At 34.7% G+C, this 19476-nt stretch overlaps 1 pseudogene; it reads left to right on the forward strand.

The window, feature by feature from the left end:
* Positions 1-14962: 14962 nt before the first annotated feature.
* The window catches only part of LOC132035052 (putative MO25-like protein At5g47540), a 5189-nt pseudogene continuing 675 nt past the window's right edge, over positions 14963-19476 (forward strand).

Raw genomic sequence — 19476 nt, forward strand, 5'->3', positions numbered from 1 at the left:
CCAACAGAACCCATGCAAAGCATTTCATGTTTTAATACTGGCCAAAGGGAGGGCAATTTAGCCTTAGATATGGGATAACTATTCTCTTTTAAGAAAAGCATTCCAAGCCTCTAAGTGGAGCACAAAGGGGACTGGGACAGCAAATTGCCAGGTGGCCATGAACCAACATTCATATATTTTAGTAAAGCTCCTCCATTTCCCCTAACAAGACCAAATCCTTGAGCTTTCAAACATAATCAAGATTCACAGAGGAGGAAAATAAAAGGAATAAGAAAGATATGCATTAACAGGCAAATGAAGCAAACTCCTGAAACTAACATACAAGTGCAAAGAACAGAATGACTTCTCATGAACAGGCCATATGGCAAACATTTTAGGTTTCTAGTCCAATTCTTAAAAGACCAGTCAATTAGCAAAAAGGTTGACTTAAACCTCCTCCTTTGTTAACTTATTCTCTAGACAACATCCTACTTAGCCTGCACATGAGTCACTTTAGTCTAAACAGTCTCACCTTCTTTTCCTTAGTCATGTTTTAGCAAGTTGAATTAATAGGGTAATGACATTTTATCAGACCACTGGTTCATTGTTAATCTAACCTTTCCTTCCCCCTCACAGTCTTGTTTCAACACCCTTCTAGACTTATTCTCATTATGACTCTATCCCTGATTTGCCTATTCAAACCTTTACTTTAGTAGTGATTAACTGCTAACTAAGTCCACTCAACAACCTCTCTAACCTTGCACTCATATTGTCAACAACAACTGACCACTTTCATTAGTTAGGTCTGATCAAGAAACCACAATCAATTAAAACTTTCAAAACACATCAACCTTCCATCAAGAGTGAAGAAAGCACATAATTTACTGTTAGCCCTGTTTTAATTTAGCTTATTTTTACAAATGAAACAGTAAACCAGGCTGGTTCTCAGAAAAAGAGGTGGTTCCTTATTTGAAGTAAAAAGAATGCTTGATCTATCTATGACTAATCCCTTTTCATCTTATTTACCAAGATCAATACAATTATTGCACATTCATAGAGTTAACGAGTTAACAGGAAACAAGAACAAATCACATAGAAGATTAGCTTAAGGTACTGACACAGCAAGGTAGCATCAACCATGGAAGACCCAACACATTTGCTCACACACTCTTTTAGGCACAGTTTTAAAAGGATTTTTCACTCAAGCATAATAGGATAGGAGGAGAGCAGCTTTGCTTTGTAAAGAAATATCACAAATCAAACTGGTGACAGTCTCAGATGTATTCAATAAGGCAAATCAAGAAAGTCCTCAAACATAACTAAAAGAAAATACTTAGGTCATGAATTCTTTCTGGGGTCAGGTATTATCATATCATGATGCAAATATTACAGTGCTGATCCCAAGAACATGTCAAGATGATTTTCTAGCATTAAGCAGTGTCCACCAAACAGTCATACAAACCAGATTAGTATCCTAAACAACCTTACAACAATCTAGGTGTTCCTTGATTGAATTAGAGCATCTTATTTCAATAGGTACATATTAATAGTGTACTGTTGATCTTATCAAAAATTCAAGGCCACATAAGCCATTTTCAGATTCCAACAAACCTCAAATATCTTTGCAAAGTTATAACACTGATCTAGGGTACTCACCTTAAACCAAATAATCATTTACTAAATTAAACACATAAGTACAACATCATATTTGTAAAGGATTTATTCTAAAGCTTGCTAAACAATGCCTAAATTAACAATTATACTACAAAACCATCAACCAAGAGCATTTTAATAATACAAACTAAATACTAACTTATAAAATAACAAAGAACATAAAAGAGGGGCTGGGTATTACCTTTTTTCGATGCAGCCCTTGTCAAGAACGGATTCGCAAGCCTCTTGTGCTTCCAACCCAAACTCAACCACAACAAAGGAGAAAAAGTAAATAAATTTTTGACTGAGAGACTCAAACAGACGAAGAGGTTTTCTTTTGAGACTAAAAATTATACTTTGCTTAAATTTCAAGTTTTTAACTTAAAATTTTGGCTTTCTTTGATTTTTCTACTGCTGAAAACTTGTTTTTGTTTGAAGGTTGGGGTTCTATAAACTATTTATAGAACCCCAAAACTGTGCAGGAACTTCAACTTAGCGATGTGACTTAACATTTTTCCAACTCAAATGGCCTTTGTAAAAGATCTACGGTTGAAATCAACCAAAACTAAGAACGCATGGCCAAATCTGAGTATTGTTCTACTCGATTTGACCCGTTTGTACTCAACCAATAAAAATCGAACAAAATACAACAATATAATAGCAAAAATAAAGAACAAATGCATAAATCGCATAATAAATTCAAAAACTAAAAGGAAAATCGAAGAATGAAAGCGACTTATACTGTGTTTGGAACAATTTTAAGTGAGAAATCATTGAATCATTAATTATTGCATGCATTTGGATACATAAAAAGCTGTTGAGGTCTGAGACCTCTGAATCGTTTGCCATTTTTGGCAATGAGAGAGAAAGGAAAGTACAGGCGGCGCTAGGGTTTGCTGGAAGAGGAAAGAGATACGGGGAGGGGGTGTTTGGCCCTTTCCTTTTCTGAAAATGATAAGTGAAAAGGGTAGTTACCCCTTTATTATTTGATTTGGCCGGGTCGCCCCTGGGTTTGGACTCGATCAAAGTTTTTTTGGGAATAAAATGGGCCTCTCTTCTTTGTGTATACACATATATCTCACATATATGTTTTGTATACTTGGTGTATATGCTGAATATACTTAGTCATTAACCATTTATAATTAAAAATACTATTAAAGAAAATTTAAACCACGGGGAAAAATAGGTTGCTATGTATTTTGTAATAAATAATAATAAAATAAAATAAAAAAATGATTTTTAAAAGCTGGTTAAGTCGTTGATGGGCCTGAAATTCAATTGGTCCAACACATTCATTTTAATTGTGGCCTTTCAGCTTAAATTCTTTTTTTAGAAAATTAAGACAACATATTATTTTAAATAAAATACTGACAGACTAATTTCCAAAAATATAAGCTAATTCCTTTAAATGAAAGATCAATTAAATTAATTGAGACTCAGGCCCAAAATCAAGAAAAGGGGAAAGTATATATGAAAAGGGCTCAGTTTTGCAATTATTATTATTTAATTAATTAACTAGTCTAATTAAATCATTAAAGGGGGATTATACTTATTTTTTGTAAAAATCAGGAGTAGTTAAGAAAAGGTAAATAATTAATTGCTTAAACTATTTAAATTATCCAAAGTTTAGAGGTGAAAATAAAAGAGAAATGTTAAACAAAATAATTTTAAATGATCAAACCAGAATAATTCAACCACATATCTCGAAAATTATTTATTATTCTCTAAATAAAATATGATGCATGCAAAATCTTTTTACTGATTTAAATGGGAAAAAAATATTGATCTAGGCATTTTTGTAAAAATCATTTAAAGCCATTACAGATATTCAGCTTAATCCACTTATAACCCAGGGACCCCGGGTGATTAAAATAACCTAGGGGAGGTAAAAAATTAGGTGTCAACAGTTGCACCATCAAAAGATAATATTCTATCCTTTATTTATTTATTTTGGTACTGCGTAGTAGTTAGTTTTCTATGATAGTGGCTTGTTGATGTTAGTTGATTGCTGTGTTGCCTTTTGGTTCAATTAAATGAATGCACTGCTTGGGTGATGCTAAGGCTCATTAGTTTGTTTAGATGTGGAGATTACTTCCTTTGTTTTCAAAACATATATTTGACATTAATAAGCAGTTGCTGATGTGATTGAGTGTATGAGTTTCAAATAGTGTATTGTTGTTTCTATAGATATGGTTGAAACAGACTTCATGTATTCTATTGGGTGTTGAGGTTTCCTATTTTGGTTGTTTAATACTTAAACGTGATAAGAATGTGATCATATGAGTCATGATAGTAATTTAGTGAAACTTTTAAATCAACACTGACCCTATTTGAATGCAGTAGAACATTAAAGTCTTTGTGATGATCTATTTGAAACATTTAAGGTAGCTGCTTTTTCTTGAATAAGACTATGACATTTTGATTTCCTAAATCTGTTATTTCATAGGTCTGTATGCTTGTCTAATGTCAACTAGATAACATGAAGTTATGATTGGGATAAAAATAGAAGAGATCATGTTTAGGCTGGAATAAAACTTAAGGAATCTAGGCGTACTTATGGGAGTCTTGGGGTATGTTTAAGGCATTCGAATTAGGATAAGTGAGGTTTGTTTGCATTTGTGTGGGTCTGAATCTATCCAAGTTTGTTTGAATGTGTTGGGATTAGTCAAAATAATTCTGAATAGTTGTATGTTATGCATTAAAGGTAATTTTAAAGCAGCAACATCCTAGAATATGATAGAGAAGTCTAAAGATGAAGTTCTTCCTTGGGATTAAGGTTCATCCATATGGTAGCAGTTCCTTAAGATGGTTCATTAGGAATTAATGAAGGGGTAGGAAGTTATGAATCATTTAAAATGAAATAGAATACCTAGATACCACTAGCAGGATTATGTATCATATTTGGTTTCATTTGAATATAGTTCAGTCTTGACATTCATATTATCAGACTTTTTTTTTTTTTTTTATATATATATCTGGTTCATGCTTGAATTTTTCAAAAGGAGTCTAAGAGGAATAAAAAGATGATTTGAGTCCTGATGTGCCTTTAACTACTTGAAAATGATTGATCAGTTGGAAAAAGAGTTGTTTTGAATCTGGAGGTTGATGTGTTTTGAATCTGGAGGTTGATGTTCAGTCTAAACTTAAGCTCTTAAGTTTAAATGTTCAACTTTCTCAAATGTTAATCTATAAAGGAATTCAAATTGGTTTTACATAGTTGGGATCCTAGGCTGAGTTGATTAGAAGTTGTTAACCTATGTGATTAGTTAGGGGTCTAGATGAAATTCAGTTTAAGGGCAGTGCCAAACTACACTTGTCCACAAGTTTTAGTGATTGTCATTAGGTATGGGAATAAGGTAAGGGGCTGGGGTTGCCTTGGGAGAGTAAAAGGTGAGCTTAGGCATGACCTGGAGGTAGTGACCTGTGGGGCCTTTGATCCTTTTTTACTGAAAGTAAGGTTCAGGAGAGAGATGGGGAGGTGATGACCTCACCCTATCTTTTTCCTCTTTCAGGACCCTGAGGTTTCCTTGTCTTCCTAAACCTTATTCTCATGACTGTGGGATTCATTGAGATCTTAGGATTGGTCAAGAATGGTTTGTCATGCCTTGTGGGGGGGGGGGGGGGGGGGGAGGAATTTATGAGATTTCATGCTGTCTAAAACTAAGGTAAAACAAAGGATAAGAGTCTGTCACATCTTGGTCATGATTAAGAGGGTTAAAACTGCCATTAATTGAGTATTAAAGAGGTAAGTTACTCACTTAGTGTCTGAATTCATGTTTTTTTTTTTTTAGAAGTTTGACCTTCTTGCTTTTTCTGTCTGCTTCATGATGAATATGCTTGAATCTCTTGAGATACATTTATGTGTGAACTTGTTTATGTGATGAAATAACCTTAGTTTGAACTTAAGGAAAAAGCATTTAGTTAATCCAAGATTGGTAAGAACCTTTATTTCTTGAACCTAAACTGGGCACTTAGATTTTAGTAGGGCATTATCGTGTAATTGGGATTGAAAGGGTAAAATTATGATCTGTCTGGTAAGGTCTGATTCTATGCTATTGATGTGTTTTACAGTCCTGTCATGTATAGAGTTATGGAGATGAAATAATTGAACACTGTATTTGTGTTCTAAAAAATGAATAAGTTAGGCTGGAATTGGTTTGATGTTGCTATTTAAGGATATGGTGAGTGCTCTTAAAGACAGTGCGAACCACTTGTCTTAGGATGGTCTTTTTAAGATACCTCAAAGAGGGGGAGGGAAGAGTCAAGCCCAGCTTAAGTCATAGTATCTACCCCCCCAAATGAGGGGTGTCATGATCAACCTATGGACCATGGGGGCCACTCCTGTCTTGAGGGAATATTGGCTTTCCTTAAATCCCATCATTTTACCAAAGGGTTGGAGATAAAAAAAGGTTAAGAAAGTTAGTTTGTTTAAAGGTCTAGAGGCACTTAGGAAGTTAAGAATAAGGGAACTGGTCATTTCAAGAAGATGATCTTTTTTTTTTGTTTTCAAAAGCAATGAACTAGTTTAAGGTTGTTGACAATAAATGCCCCTGTTAGGAGTTTAAAAAATCCGAGTCTGTAAAGAATTATTCTGAACTTTATGCCATTTCTTTTGGGATTTGTTGACATACATAGCTGATCCCTTCTCCTGTCTATCTCGAGTGGAAACTTACATGAAGCCTTGTTGTAATGTGTTCTTACTACTGTTGTATTGAAATAAAGATTCTTTCTTGTGGTCTTTTCCTGAGAATATGAAACTGTACAGTCCCAGTTCATGTGATGTTATTTGGTCCAGACTTCTTGGTGCTCCAATTCTATTTTGATGATTATAAGTTATAGAACTTTTCCTCTTTGTCTACATCCTTCTACTGTATTTCTGTTATTACATTCAGGCAGCTCTCATTTACTACTATGTGGTCTGTTGACATGGAAAATTAGTGAATCATCTAGTTGAGAAATATGGGAATTAAGTTAGACTTGAATCAGCCTTAGTTTATATATTTGGATTCTGTTATAAGGGATAGGATTTGGTTACGTAAAAGGAATAACCTTGACGTCTGACTAAACACATAAAAGTGTGGATGCATACAAAATCTATACTGATTAATAAAGGAAAGGAAGTATATACACATGATATACACTTGGTATACATATCCCATGTGTATATCATAGGTATACTGTGTATATATATAAGAAAATAGGCCAATCATAGGCAGTATGTATATGTAAATAAAAGAGTATGATTTGTTTATGCCACTTATTTGACTAAGTACCTTGAAACTGTCATATTATTTTATATGCCTCATTGTATTACCATACCTGCCTCAGCCTTTGTCATGATTTTGAATTTATTTTAATGTTACTTGTATGTGAACTACTCCCCGTGAGATAATGGTTGTGCACAACTTTGAGACTCTGATTGTATACTATGGCAACACTGGGTTTTGAGAGTTTGAGGAGGTTTAGGGGATAGGTTTAGCGACTCCCCGATATCCAGCCATGCATGGGGTTCATGAAACCCCTTGGAACTTGTGCGGTGTCGGGAATAAGGGTGGTGACAACCTTTTCCCATTGGTATGGTATGATTTGGAGGTTTCTAGTGAAGCAATAGTGTGTGATCAAGTCTTTAGTTGTGCACTTGCAATCAAATGGTGTGTATATGCATATGTATAGTTGTGATAATACTAGGTCCATCAAATATAGACTAATTCGATTCCTTTTCCTTTTTCCCCTTTTCCTACTGCACGGCCATTTAGGTCAGAGTCCAACCAGCCTGTTGGGCCAAAGGCCCAACAGGAATATTCTTTCAAAAAACTGTTAAGTCTAATAAAGGGAAAGGGAAGCTAGTATTATTGAAGGCCCAGCCATGGGTGAGAATGACATGAAGGCCCAACCATGGGTAAAAATGGTCTTTTAAGGGGTTTGGTACACCCCTAACACATCTCCCTTTCTCCTTAAATTTCAGCATGCAAGTTTCCTTTTTTTTTTTTTGGTTGAAATGTTGTATTTGTATGATTGTAAAAAACTCACATTATTATTGGAATCCTTTATGTTTGGACTAGGCATCTTAGGTAAACGACGCCTATGCCGTTTAGTTTGACCTTAGGCCCCAACGCGATTTTCAAAAACCTGGATTAATATAAATATTTTCCAAAAGAATAAAAACGGCTAAAAACAGTAAGAGGAAATAGAGATTAGTTTCGTCCTACTAATATATACACGTTGCTATCATTTTTCTAAAGACCAGGCTTAAGCTTTTTAAGCTAGAATAAACGTTTTTTTCCTAGTTATAAGTTCGATTTTCAAAAGTCCTTTTTCAGTCGGGCAAAAAATAAATGTAAATGATAGGCTTTCAAAAAAAAAAGAGTTCTTTCCTTTTAAGCAACCAAAATGGAAAATGATTTCTAAAACGTATGCAATGTGTGGCGTATTTGTATCAAAACAATAGCGTTTTTGAGTGCTAAGGCCCATCCCAAAGATCAGATTTTTTAGGCCCCACTTACACCAAATTTTTTTTTCCCAGAAAAAAGATAAGTGCAAATATGTTTTGGGCATAGCCCAGTAACTGAAGAAAAATGAGAGATTTTGGGCCAAAACCCAACAGACCTTAATCATTTTGTAGAAAAAAGAGCATAAACTTGGGCCTAAGCCCATGACAAAAAATGTTATTCATATATCATAAACACATTGGTTCTTAAGATAAGTTCCAGGATCAAAAGTTAATTTTGATTATATAAACAAACTCCTGTTAATTAAATTCGCGTAAACTATTTATAAATAAGTAAAGTTTTAGATAAGGACGTTCTAAAAAAAGTATTAAACGGATCAACCCTGACCATGTATGAGTCAAGCATGATCAAATTTATTTATCCCAAACTTTTAAAAGACTTTTTTATCTTTACAAAAACTAACATTATCCTTATATGAAAGGAACTAATTATATCTGGATATTATAAATCCGAACATAAATTTCCTATATTTAAAGGGAATATATTCAATTCTTTTCAAAAAATGATATGCAAAATGACAGACTTTTTTTTTCGGGAAATAAACACCAAGTAAACATTTCATGCAAATACTCACACATTGGAATTCGAAGGTTAACCGTATTGTACGAACCCTTAATACTAGGGTGCCTAACACCTTCCTTAGGGGATCACCAGAACCCTTGCCTAGAACTATAGATTAAGAAGAATTTTTCACGGTGTATGAATAAACCCTTCAAAGCTGGTTTTCCTAATTTCCTAAAAATTAGGTGGCGACTCTTTTAAAACAAAGTTCGAAAGAGCACCAACAATTTTGAAGTAGCTTTTCCGAGCACTAACCCCGCCTGCGAAAACGCAAACCGTTACAACCATCGTTCTTCCCTTCACCTTGGTCATGAGGAGGGTTTCTCCCTTGTACGGCAAAAGCCATGGTTTCACTCCGGTCCTCCGTTTTCTGTATAATTCCTCTCATACGCTCTTCTTGCACCAGCTTCGAATAGACCTTGTTTAATGATGGAAACGATTCCTGGGCTAGTATTTCAACCTCACCGTTCCATACATTGCTTCATCTAATCCCATGAGGAAAAGATGCACTTTTTCTTCTTCTCTTTTTGGTTTCTTGGGCTGTCCCTAGATTGCACGTGCACTTTCCGCACTTGCAAGTTGGAATCTATTCGTAATTTGCCAATTCCTCCCACAACTTTGTGAGTTTTCCATAGTAATCCACTGTGGTCCTTCCCTTTATTTGCACTCCACGAGTTCCGTCTTAAGTTGCTGCATCCGAGGGTCGTTGATAGCGGTGAACCGCTCTCGGATGCTCGTCCATAATTCTTCCCCTTCCTCTAATGTGAAATCGTCGAGCGAAGCGTTGGTTCTAAGGTGTTGCGAATCCACGACACCAATAGTGAGTTTATAGTCCATCAATCTTCCAAGTCTGGCGACTCTTCATTTGGCTTCTTGATCGTACCATCAATGAAGTCAAATTTCTTCCTTGCTCGTAGGGCTGTCCTTATGGATCTAGCCCATTCTTCATATTTTTCACCCTTCAATTGGACTTGTGTCACCACAATTCCAGGGTTATCATTCGACGTAATGTCATAAGGAAAGATTGTTTTTCTTTGGGTTTGTTTTCCTCAGCAGCGATTCCTTTACTTTTATCGTCGGTTTCTCCGTCACCTGCCATTGTTTTAGGATTTTTGTGTTCTTTCTGACGTGGCTCTGATATCATGTTAAAATTGAGACCGGGATGAGAATTTAGAGAGACAAGAATAATGAGAGAATTCTTTCTGCTTTGTATTCATCATAACGACATCCTTATATGCAAGTAAGGTCCTCCTTACCCTAATCTAATAAGATAACCCTATTATAATAGGACTACAAATCCTATATTTTCATAATTACAAATTCACTATAAATAGACCAAACTTATTACAATTAAGCTAGAATAGGGTTCCCACCGACTGACCGATGTGACCGGACAAACTAATCCGGACACACCCGGTCTCAATAAAGACTAACTTCATCATATTGATTAAGGAGATAGCAAGACATAGTTGCGTGCTTCTCCGAGTGGAAAACGAAATCCAGCAACTTGAAGTGTATATATCATTTATAAAATAAGAAAACTAAAAGAACAAAGCATGGTTAGCCTTGAACAAAAACCCCATGTTTTTCTAATGCCTAACACGTCAATTAGCATGTAAATGCACCATAAATTTATAATTTTACATCTTGATTGATATATAGCAATGTAGTGCACTGTGCATGAATCAGTACAGCACATTTACTTTCATTGAATACCCAAAAAATTATGTTTACAAAATCAATTAAACGAAATAGTATAGTAAAAGGGGGCAAAATAGTCTACATATAATTTTTACATTAATGGAAAATAAATTAAAAGAATTGTTGCAAAAAAAAAAAAAAAAAAAAAAAAAAAGGGGAGGATAGAACTAAGTTTAATATCGCAACGCAAAGAGATGTGACTGTTATGAAGCTAACCTTAGAGGGAGGTCTCTGAAATTATCCTTAACCTTAATTATATGTGTCAATTACTTTATTCCCCTCAAATCTTCGTTTTACTCTGGTATTAATAATAATCATAAGTAAATGCAAGACAAAATTTTAATATTTCAACACTACCCTAGCAAACACAAGTATTAGATCACTGCAAATCTTACTAAACTGAAAATTTAATGAGTTTTCTATTTTAGACATATATCCAGTGAATATTATCTCAACATTTATGGATCTTGAATTTGGTTGGTTTGTCACATATATGAAGGCCGAATGAATGTTGATAGGTTAATCTATATCTATATCTATATATAATATAAAGCTAGGCATAGACAAGGTGATGTGGCACCTCTTTATGGCCTCCATTTCTATTTATCTTTTTCCTTAATTTTTTGGGATTTTCTCAATTTTTCTTATTTATGTGCATGTTAAAAAAAAAACAACTCAAAGTCACTCATTAAACTCTCTTAATTATGTTAAATGTGCTATGCTAATTAGCTTAGTTTTTCAGTTACGTTATCTACGTTTTTTTATCCTGAGTGAATTAGTCCTTGGAATTTGTGACCTCTTTGTATGCTAGGCATTAAATAGAAAAACCCACGTCTAAGACCAACTGCTAAGTTTTTCTTTTTTGTTATTTAAAGAGAATGAGCTATCTTATGTCCCAAAAGTGCACCAAATCTACGAGTTCTCAATATGTTATTGCCACATCATCTTCACACCTTATTCACGCATGGTAAGAATTTCCCTTAATTACCTTTCTTTCCTATTTTTTCTTTCCTTATTCAAGTTTGTATGTGATTCTTAATTATTTGCTTTTGATATTTTTCTTTGTATGTGTTTCTTAATTACCTTATGTTGTCGATATGAAAAGTTCTTATATGTAAGGTACTTTTGTTATACAAACTTGTCATTTAGTTGGATGCATTGTTTTGACATTTATTTATTTATTTCGGGAGGAAAGATAAAGATTTGGTGATTTGTGCTTAATGCATTCTTTACCTTTTAGTATTTAAAGGAGAGCGAAATAAAGATTATGTGATCTCATGTGTCAAGGACTCAATGGAGATGATTCTTTTTGTATGCCAAATTGAAGGAATCTATTGCAAGTAAATTTTGGTGGTGTCCATTCCAATGAAGTGATTCTAGATGTGGATTTTGTATATTATAATTCTGTTAACTATATCTCTCATTTTTACGGTTTAATACTGTTATTAGAGTTTTGTTGATTTTTTCTTTTCACAGGGCTCAAAGTTGGCCCTTTAATTTTTTATATGAGGTGTTTGATGCATGCGACATGGAATATGCTGATACTCAAGGTGCACCATAAAGATGCGATTACTAAATTATATTTATTGTTGAAAATTGGGATATTTCGACTAAGAGTATCCCTTTAGTTGAAAAAAAGATGGACTAAATGTTGCTACCGCTCAAGAAAAAAAGGGAAAATACTCTTAAAAATAATTTAATTATAGCAAGTCAACTTTTCATTTACCTATTTTAAATTTTCATCTACTTAATCTTATTTAAGGTTGTGCAACTTTGTTTCCAAGTACATATCATTGTAACGTCTTATGTTCTGTAAGTATTTATGTTCATGTTTTCGCTTTCACTTCAAAGTAGATGATTCTCCTAGAATTTTTAATTTTTTTTTTATGAAGTTTTGTTGTCATTGTCTCTTTTTTGTTTGAAAAAATAATTTTTTAATGTTATAGTATTAGACAAAAAGATAATTTTTTAATGTTATAGTATTAGAAAAAATAAATTCGTAAATTCAATGCGGGTTTTCGTGATCGCGCAAAATTCACTAGTGATAACATAAACGCCAACAAAACATATTTTAACGAAATAATGATAACACAAATGCGCAATAAGATATAATTATAGTTTCCAGACAGAAAAAAAAAAGGAAAACATATCAATTATTATAATTTAATTTTAGCAATTAAAATACATCAACTTTAGTTTTTAAAAACAAGAAGGACAAATAAAATCTAAAATAGGACCAAACACTAAAAATAGTAACATGACGTTCTCTACAAAAGAAAATAGAAATCAAGTAATAAAATCTGCAACAAATGGCCTACCACGTTGCAGAAATCAAAACCAGAGAATTTTTGGCCATGCATTGAACCTTATCATCTTTGGTTAGCTGGCCATTCCACAACACAAAATCATGCCAACCCAAAAAACATAATATCTGAACAAAAAATTAACTTTTTGAATCACTCCACCATTTAAAAGAATCACATCTACTAATATAGAAAACCTTAGATTGACTTTGCATAAATTGTTGAGGTTCTTTCTTGCTACAAACTTTACATCATTAAAGGATGTATCAACCAAGAATGTCTCAAATGTGCCAATTTATCATCAAATCCTTTATTTGACACATGACGATTTAGGAAATCTAATTAAATTTTATATAGTTGCTTTCAAATAATTTTCCTATATAACAAGACTTATCCAATTTATAGTTAACTTAAGATAATAGGCATTCTCTTGATTTTAGGCTCCAATTTTGATAGTAAAGCTTATTCATCTCATTCTTCCCAATTTTCTATTTAAATTCTCCTTCTCCTCCACCAGCTTCTCTCTTCCATCCCTTAAGTTTGCCGCTGCAACCCGTCATTTAGTTGTTAATTCGACGAATTGGGTGGAGGAAACTAAAAACTTCTTTGAAAAGCTTGAAACTTGAATATAGGTTTTGATGATTTATGTTCATTTCATAAAATTGGTATTGGGTTTATATGGATCTTGGTAACGAAGCTGTTATTTGAATCTATATCTATATCTATATATAATATAAAGCTGGCGTAAAGGCAAGGTGATGTGGCCTCTCTATGTTTTTAAAAAAGCAATTATCTTTTTTCTCCTTTTTTGACATTTTTTCTATTATTTGTCATTTATGAGTTTTAAAAAATAAATTAAAAGTCACTCATTTTAACTCTCTTAATTAATGTTAAATGTGCTATGTTTAGAATTTTTTTTTAAAAAAATCATCTTTATAATTCTCTTAATTATAATTGTGCTGAAAAACTTCAAAGTCCCTCCTTTAATTCTCATTTAGCACATCCATACTCTTCCGCTTTAACATTTTATGACTTCTGTTTTGCCTTCCCTCAATTCTGAATTGAAGAAACAAATGGCCATAAAAGTCTCTATTAAAGAAATGTTAATGCAACCCATTTGCCTTCCCACAAATTCTTTAGTAGGTTTTTACGTTGCTCTATAGTTATTGTGTTTTTAATGTCCCATAATCAATTGATAATGCAACAATTTATACCATTGAGACAACTAAGACAATTGTTAAATCCGCTATTTCCAAATTCTCTGTAATGTCAAAACCTTTGATATCTCAATTCCAGTGGCACATGGCAGAGAAGATAACATATCTACCGTATTCGTATCGGTATTGTGTTCATTTCTTTATTTCAAGCATAACGTCAGTATAATCTTTCTCCAAACATTATTCTCCGGTTCAGAAAAAGTATTAACAAAGAATGGGTAGGTATATATACATTTTGATAATTCTTTTAGTTTGTATTTGATTGGTGTCTTCTAATTTCATTTATCTCTACAAGACTGTAACGTATAAGTTTTTTGTTATGTTTTTCTTTTTCTTAATTGTTGGATTTAAGTTTGTTTTCCGGAGTTTGCATCACAATTTTTCGGAGCTTGCATCAGAATTTTTGGAGCTACAAGTTGGAGAGCTCTTCAAAGGAAGTACAGTGGAGTATGAAGATAACTGGAATTGCAAGCTTGGATAAATCTCTTACATCGCCAAAGTATTTTTTTCCGTGACTATATTTTTATATGTTTTTTAATGAAATTTTTTACTTTTTATTTGTGATTTTTCTATATTGAAGCCCATGAATTTATTTTTATCCATAATATACGCATAGTTTTTTTTTCCCGCTTATAATGGGGTTGGGGGAATGTACAGTTGCAGTTGAATGGAAGACTCCCATTGATACATTTGTTATTCCCTTTCATTCTTCTTCGTTGTTGTTTCCTTTACATGCTTTTTATGTTTAAAGAAAACATAGTATATACATGTACTAAATGTACAAAGCCAAAAATCATGTTTTAAAATTTATTAAACATATGCACATGAAGAGAGTTTTTCCCCCATCCTATGATGTTTTCCAGAATTCCTAATCATATTAGAAAACGCAACCTTCATTCACAGATCAAATTTGCATAAATGGCATTGCCATTTTTATTTTCCCTAATCCGATTTCATACAATTTGCCAAAAAGTGGATTCTTCTGCTTCCCCACATTCGGATCAGTCGTTTACCATAGCTGGCCGACTAGTGAATAATAATGCCGATTCCAGCGACCCAAATCATCGATAAAACCTCAGGATTAGCGAATGGGGTAAATGGGTTTAAGTCCGTGAAATGATCTTTGCGTAATTTGAAAAAGTTGGTTACTAAGGCGTGGCGTTCCACCAGTGTTAAGTCCATCTTCAAATCCAAGGCGAAGCCTAAGCCTGCCGCCTACGTTTTCGGCAGGGTTAGGTTATTGCCGGAGGCCGTTGATTCCCTTGACGATAATTTTGATCCTAAGCGTTTCGACAAGATGCAAGAATTGGATTCTCTTTTACATGAGATGAATTCAATCTTGTGTGGAAGTAATGAACGTGAACCTGCTGCTGAAGCCTGCGCGCAACTGACTCAAGAATTTTTTTGAGATAATACACTCCATCTTATCATCCTTTGTCTTCCTAAATTGAACTTGGAGGCCCGTAAAGATGCCACACGAATTGCTGCCAATATGCAAAGGCAACCTGTTAATTCACACTTGATTGCTTCTGATTACTTGGAAGCTAACATGGACCTTATGGATCTTTTGGTATCTAAGTATGATGATCTGAGTCTTGCTTTGCATTACGGAGCAATGTTGAGAGAGTGCATTCGACATCAGGTAGTTGCAAGATATGTGTTGATGTCCGAGCACATGAAAAAGTTTTTTGACCACATGCGAATCCCAGAATTTGATGTCACTACAGATGCTACGACAACCTTTAATGTAACGATCCGATTGGTCGTTATAGTGCTAATGACTCTTTTACCCTTGTTCACCCTTTCCCGAGGTCATCGGACGGGTTTTGGTGTGACTTTTGGAGGTTTGAGCCTTAAAGTGGAATTCATTTGACCAAAGTTGACTTTTCGGTATACGGACCTTTTTCGGAATTCCGTCGATTCCGAGAGGTCCGGATGGTCATTTATGACTTGGTAGTGTGTTCGGTTCGGTTCCCAATGCAATTGGGAGCGCTTTGGAACTTGGGTTGGAAACTTGGCTTTAGGCCATTGGGGGTTGACTTGGTCAAATAGACCTCCGTTGGGAAATCCGAGGACACAGGTGAATTCGTAGCACGTTTTTATGTATGTTTGCATGTTTGTTTTGTATCTGTAGGGTCTCGGGTGATAGTCGAATTTCGGGTTGAGATTGGTCAAAACCAGAACTTTCTGATATCTAGTGTATGCACTGCAGCGTCACCAGAAACCACCATAGCGGTCCGGCTATAGCGCTGGACCGACGGCCATGGCGACCCTGATACTTGGTGACTAGCTGCCATAATGGTCATGCCAACCGCCATGGTTGGCTCGCGGTAGCGGTAACCTGCCGCTATAGCGGCATGTGGATCTTTTGTGATGGATGCCATAGCGGGCCATGTGGGCTCCATAGCGCGTGCGCCGCAGCGTTTCCCATGACCGCTGCAGCCATAGTCGGCAAAATTATTTTATTTTTCTCAAGATTAAAACCCTTAAACCCTATCACTTCTTTTAATGACTTTCTAAGAACTCTTTGGGAGAATTGATCAACTTGTGAACTGAATCTTCTTAGAGGTTACATCTATGACCGTAGACGTCATCATTTACCTTCCTAGATCCCTAATCCATGCTTGGAATCACAAGAATCAAAATAAGAAGATGAGTCATGTGTTAAATTTCTTGAAATGGGTTTAGACTTCTAAAATAGAAATTGATGGTGAAATTGACTAGTATAACCATAGAATTTGATGAATTCCTTGTTATTAAGCTTATTTCTTCCATTATTAATGGTTAATTTGAGGATTGAAGAATTAGGGTTCATACCCAAATTTGAGAGTTTTGCTTTGAATCTGAATTAGGCTTAATCTTGAGTTGTTTTAGCAATTAATTAGTGGGTTTGATCATCTAGAGCTTAAATTGCATGTTCCATCTTTCAATTTCCCATTTTACCCTTGTGGACCTGTTTCCCCAAATTCTTTGGGTTAGAATTTGACCTAACTAAACGTATACCAATATGGGGATCGTTATTCATGGTTTTTAATATAGAATTCAATTATGAATAAACTTTGAGTACTTGGAGGCGCTACGAAAGGGCAAGGCCAAGGTGTGATGGTTTGTGGCTCCTGTTCGGCTTTCTAGGTAGGTTACGACTTACCTTTTGGTTAGACTTCGATTAGCGAGTCATATGTAGAGTTAGTGATTGTTGGAGAAAGCATGTAAACCTTCGGATATGAAGTTGGGATGGAATTCTTAGGTTGGTATTGTTGTTGATTATGGTTTGTCGCCTTATTAAGTTCTATTGAGTTCTTTGCTTCTTTGTGAGTTGTTGGCTTGTCGCCACGTGATTGAATCTAGAGTTGATGCTTAGTAATTACTTGTATGTCGAAAAGCATATTATCATGATTGAGGTTGTTGGAAAGGAAAGAAAGGTTAAGATATTGATATTGTGAGTGAGATTTGTGTCTATGTGCGGCACCATTGATTCATATATTCTTGTTGGCATTGTTATTATACATTCACTCATTTATACATATTTTGGGATCGGGTTGCGCGCCACAACATTTACTTAGATCGGGTTGCACGTACCGCAACACTGACTGGGATCGGATTGCACGTTCCACAATATTGATTATTGGATCGGGCTGTGTTCCACAACAGCTACATGGACTTAGAGGTCCCCCATGGGTCATGACTGTCGAAGCGACGAGATATTCCGCCCGAAGCATGTGTGTATCGTTGCATTTGCATTGCATTCATCTCATATTTACCTACGACATTTTATTGGATTTTTTGGTTGATCTTTGGTGATACGTATACTTGATAGTGATTCTTGAGATTGTGTTTCGGACTTATAATGGAATTTGAGGTGATTTACTAGACTTGGTGATTTGGTACTGGATTCGATATTTGGACTGTGTTGAGTTTTTTGTGATTGTGAGCATGCCTGCTTTTTCCGTCTCTTTCTTATATATATGATTTTTTAACTGTTGTCGGCCTATGGTGCCTACTCAGTACATGTTGTTGTACTGATTCTACCTTGCTGCATTCTTTCTGAGTGTAGAGTTTGTGACCAAATCGACTTCTACGCTTTGTGACTGAGTCCTGAGGCAGTCTGACGAGCATTCCAGGGTGAGCACTTAGATGGATTCGCTGCCCCGATGCCTCTTCTTAGTTATTTGTCTTATTTTGATATTCGAGATGGTATTTCATTTTCGGACTTGTATTCATATTCATACTTGTAGTAGTGGCTCTTGTACGGCCTTAGACCAGATTCCTTGAGATTGTTGTATTAGTTTCCTCACTTATTATTATCATCATCATCATCATCATCATCATCATCATCATCATCATCATTATTATTATTATTATTATTATTATCATCATCATCTACATTTGAGACTTGTATTTGGTTTCCTTGATTACTTTATTGTGGTTGAATAAATGATGGGGAAAGGGTTCGCCTACCAAGGTGGAAAATGGTAGGTGCCCGCACTTTCCCCTAGTTCGGGCGTGACATTTAAGGAGCTTATGACCAAGCATAAGTCCATAGTTGTTGAATTCCTTTTTGAAAATTATGATTGCTTCTTCCCCGAATTTAATGCAAAGCTTTGGAATCAACAAACTACATTACCAGAAGACAAGCTATCATGCTTTTGGGAGATATTTTGCTTCATCGCTCAATTTCTGCAGTAATGACACGCTATGTCAACTAGAAGGATAATTTAAGGATTTTGATGAACTTGTATGTTCGGCTCGATGCATTCCGCGTGTTCAAGCTTTTCATGGCCAATAGAAACAAACCTTCTGACATTGTCAACATAAGTTGTTACGATTCGCATTTCGCGGGCGGGGTTAGCGCCCGGAAAGCTACTTCGAACTTGTTGGTGCTCTTTCGGACTTGTATTAAAAAAGAGTCGCCACCTAATTTTTAGGAAATCAGGAAAATCAGTGGTGAAGGGTTTATTCAAACACCATAAAAAATCCTTCGTTAATCCAAAGTTCTAGGTAAGGGTTCTGGTGATTCCCTAGGGAAGGTGTTAGGCACCGTAGTATTAAGGATCCGTATTATACGGTTGACCTTCGAATTCCAGTGTGTGATTACTTGCTTAAATTGCTTATTAAGTGTTTAATTTCCGCATTATAAAAATGTTGTTATTTCTTGCATATCATCAAATTTTGAAAAATAAAAAATTGAATATATTCCCTGTATATATAGGGTACTTCAGGTTCGGATTTATAATATCCGAGTAAGAGTAGTCTCCTTTTATATATAAGGATAGTATACTTTGTTTATAAAAGCGTAAAAATGTTTTGGTTTTGATAAATGTATATGTGTTTATATAAGTATATATGTATTTATGTTGTAATCACACACTTCGTTTTGGGTCGATCCGTATAATATGTTAAACGCCTTATCCGACACTTCATATTTACGAACGCGATTTTGCTGATTTGGATAAATCTGATTTATAAAATGACTTGTTTTTATTCTTATGAAACCTTGTATAAAAATGCTTGTTTTGTCGTTTAAATGGGCTTGGCCCTAAAACCAATTTCCTT

The sequence above is a fragment of the Lycium ferocissimum genome, chromosome 10, assembly GCF_029784015.1.
Source record: "Lycium ferocissimum isolate CSIRO_LF1 chromosome 10, AGI_CSIRO_Lferr_CH_V1, whole genome shotgun sequence".
Taxonomy (NCBI): Eukaryota; Viridiplantae; Streptophyta; class Magnoliopsida; order Solanales; family Solanaceae; genus Lycium; species Lycium ferocissimum.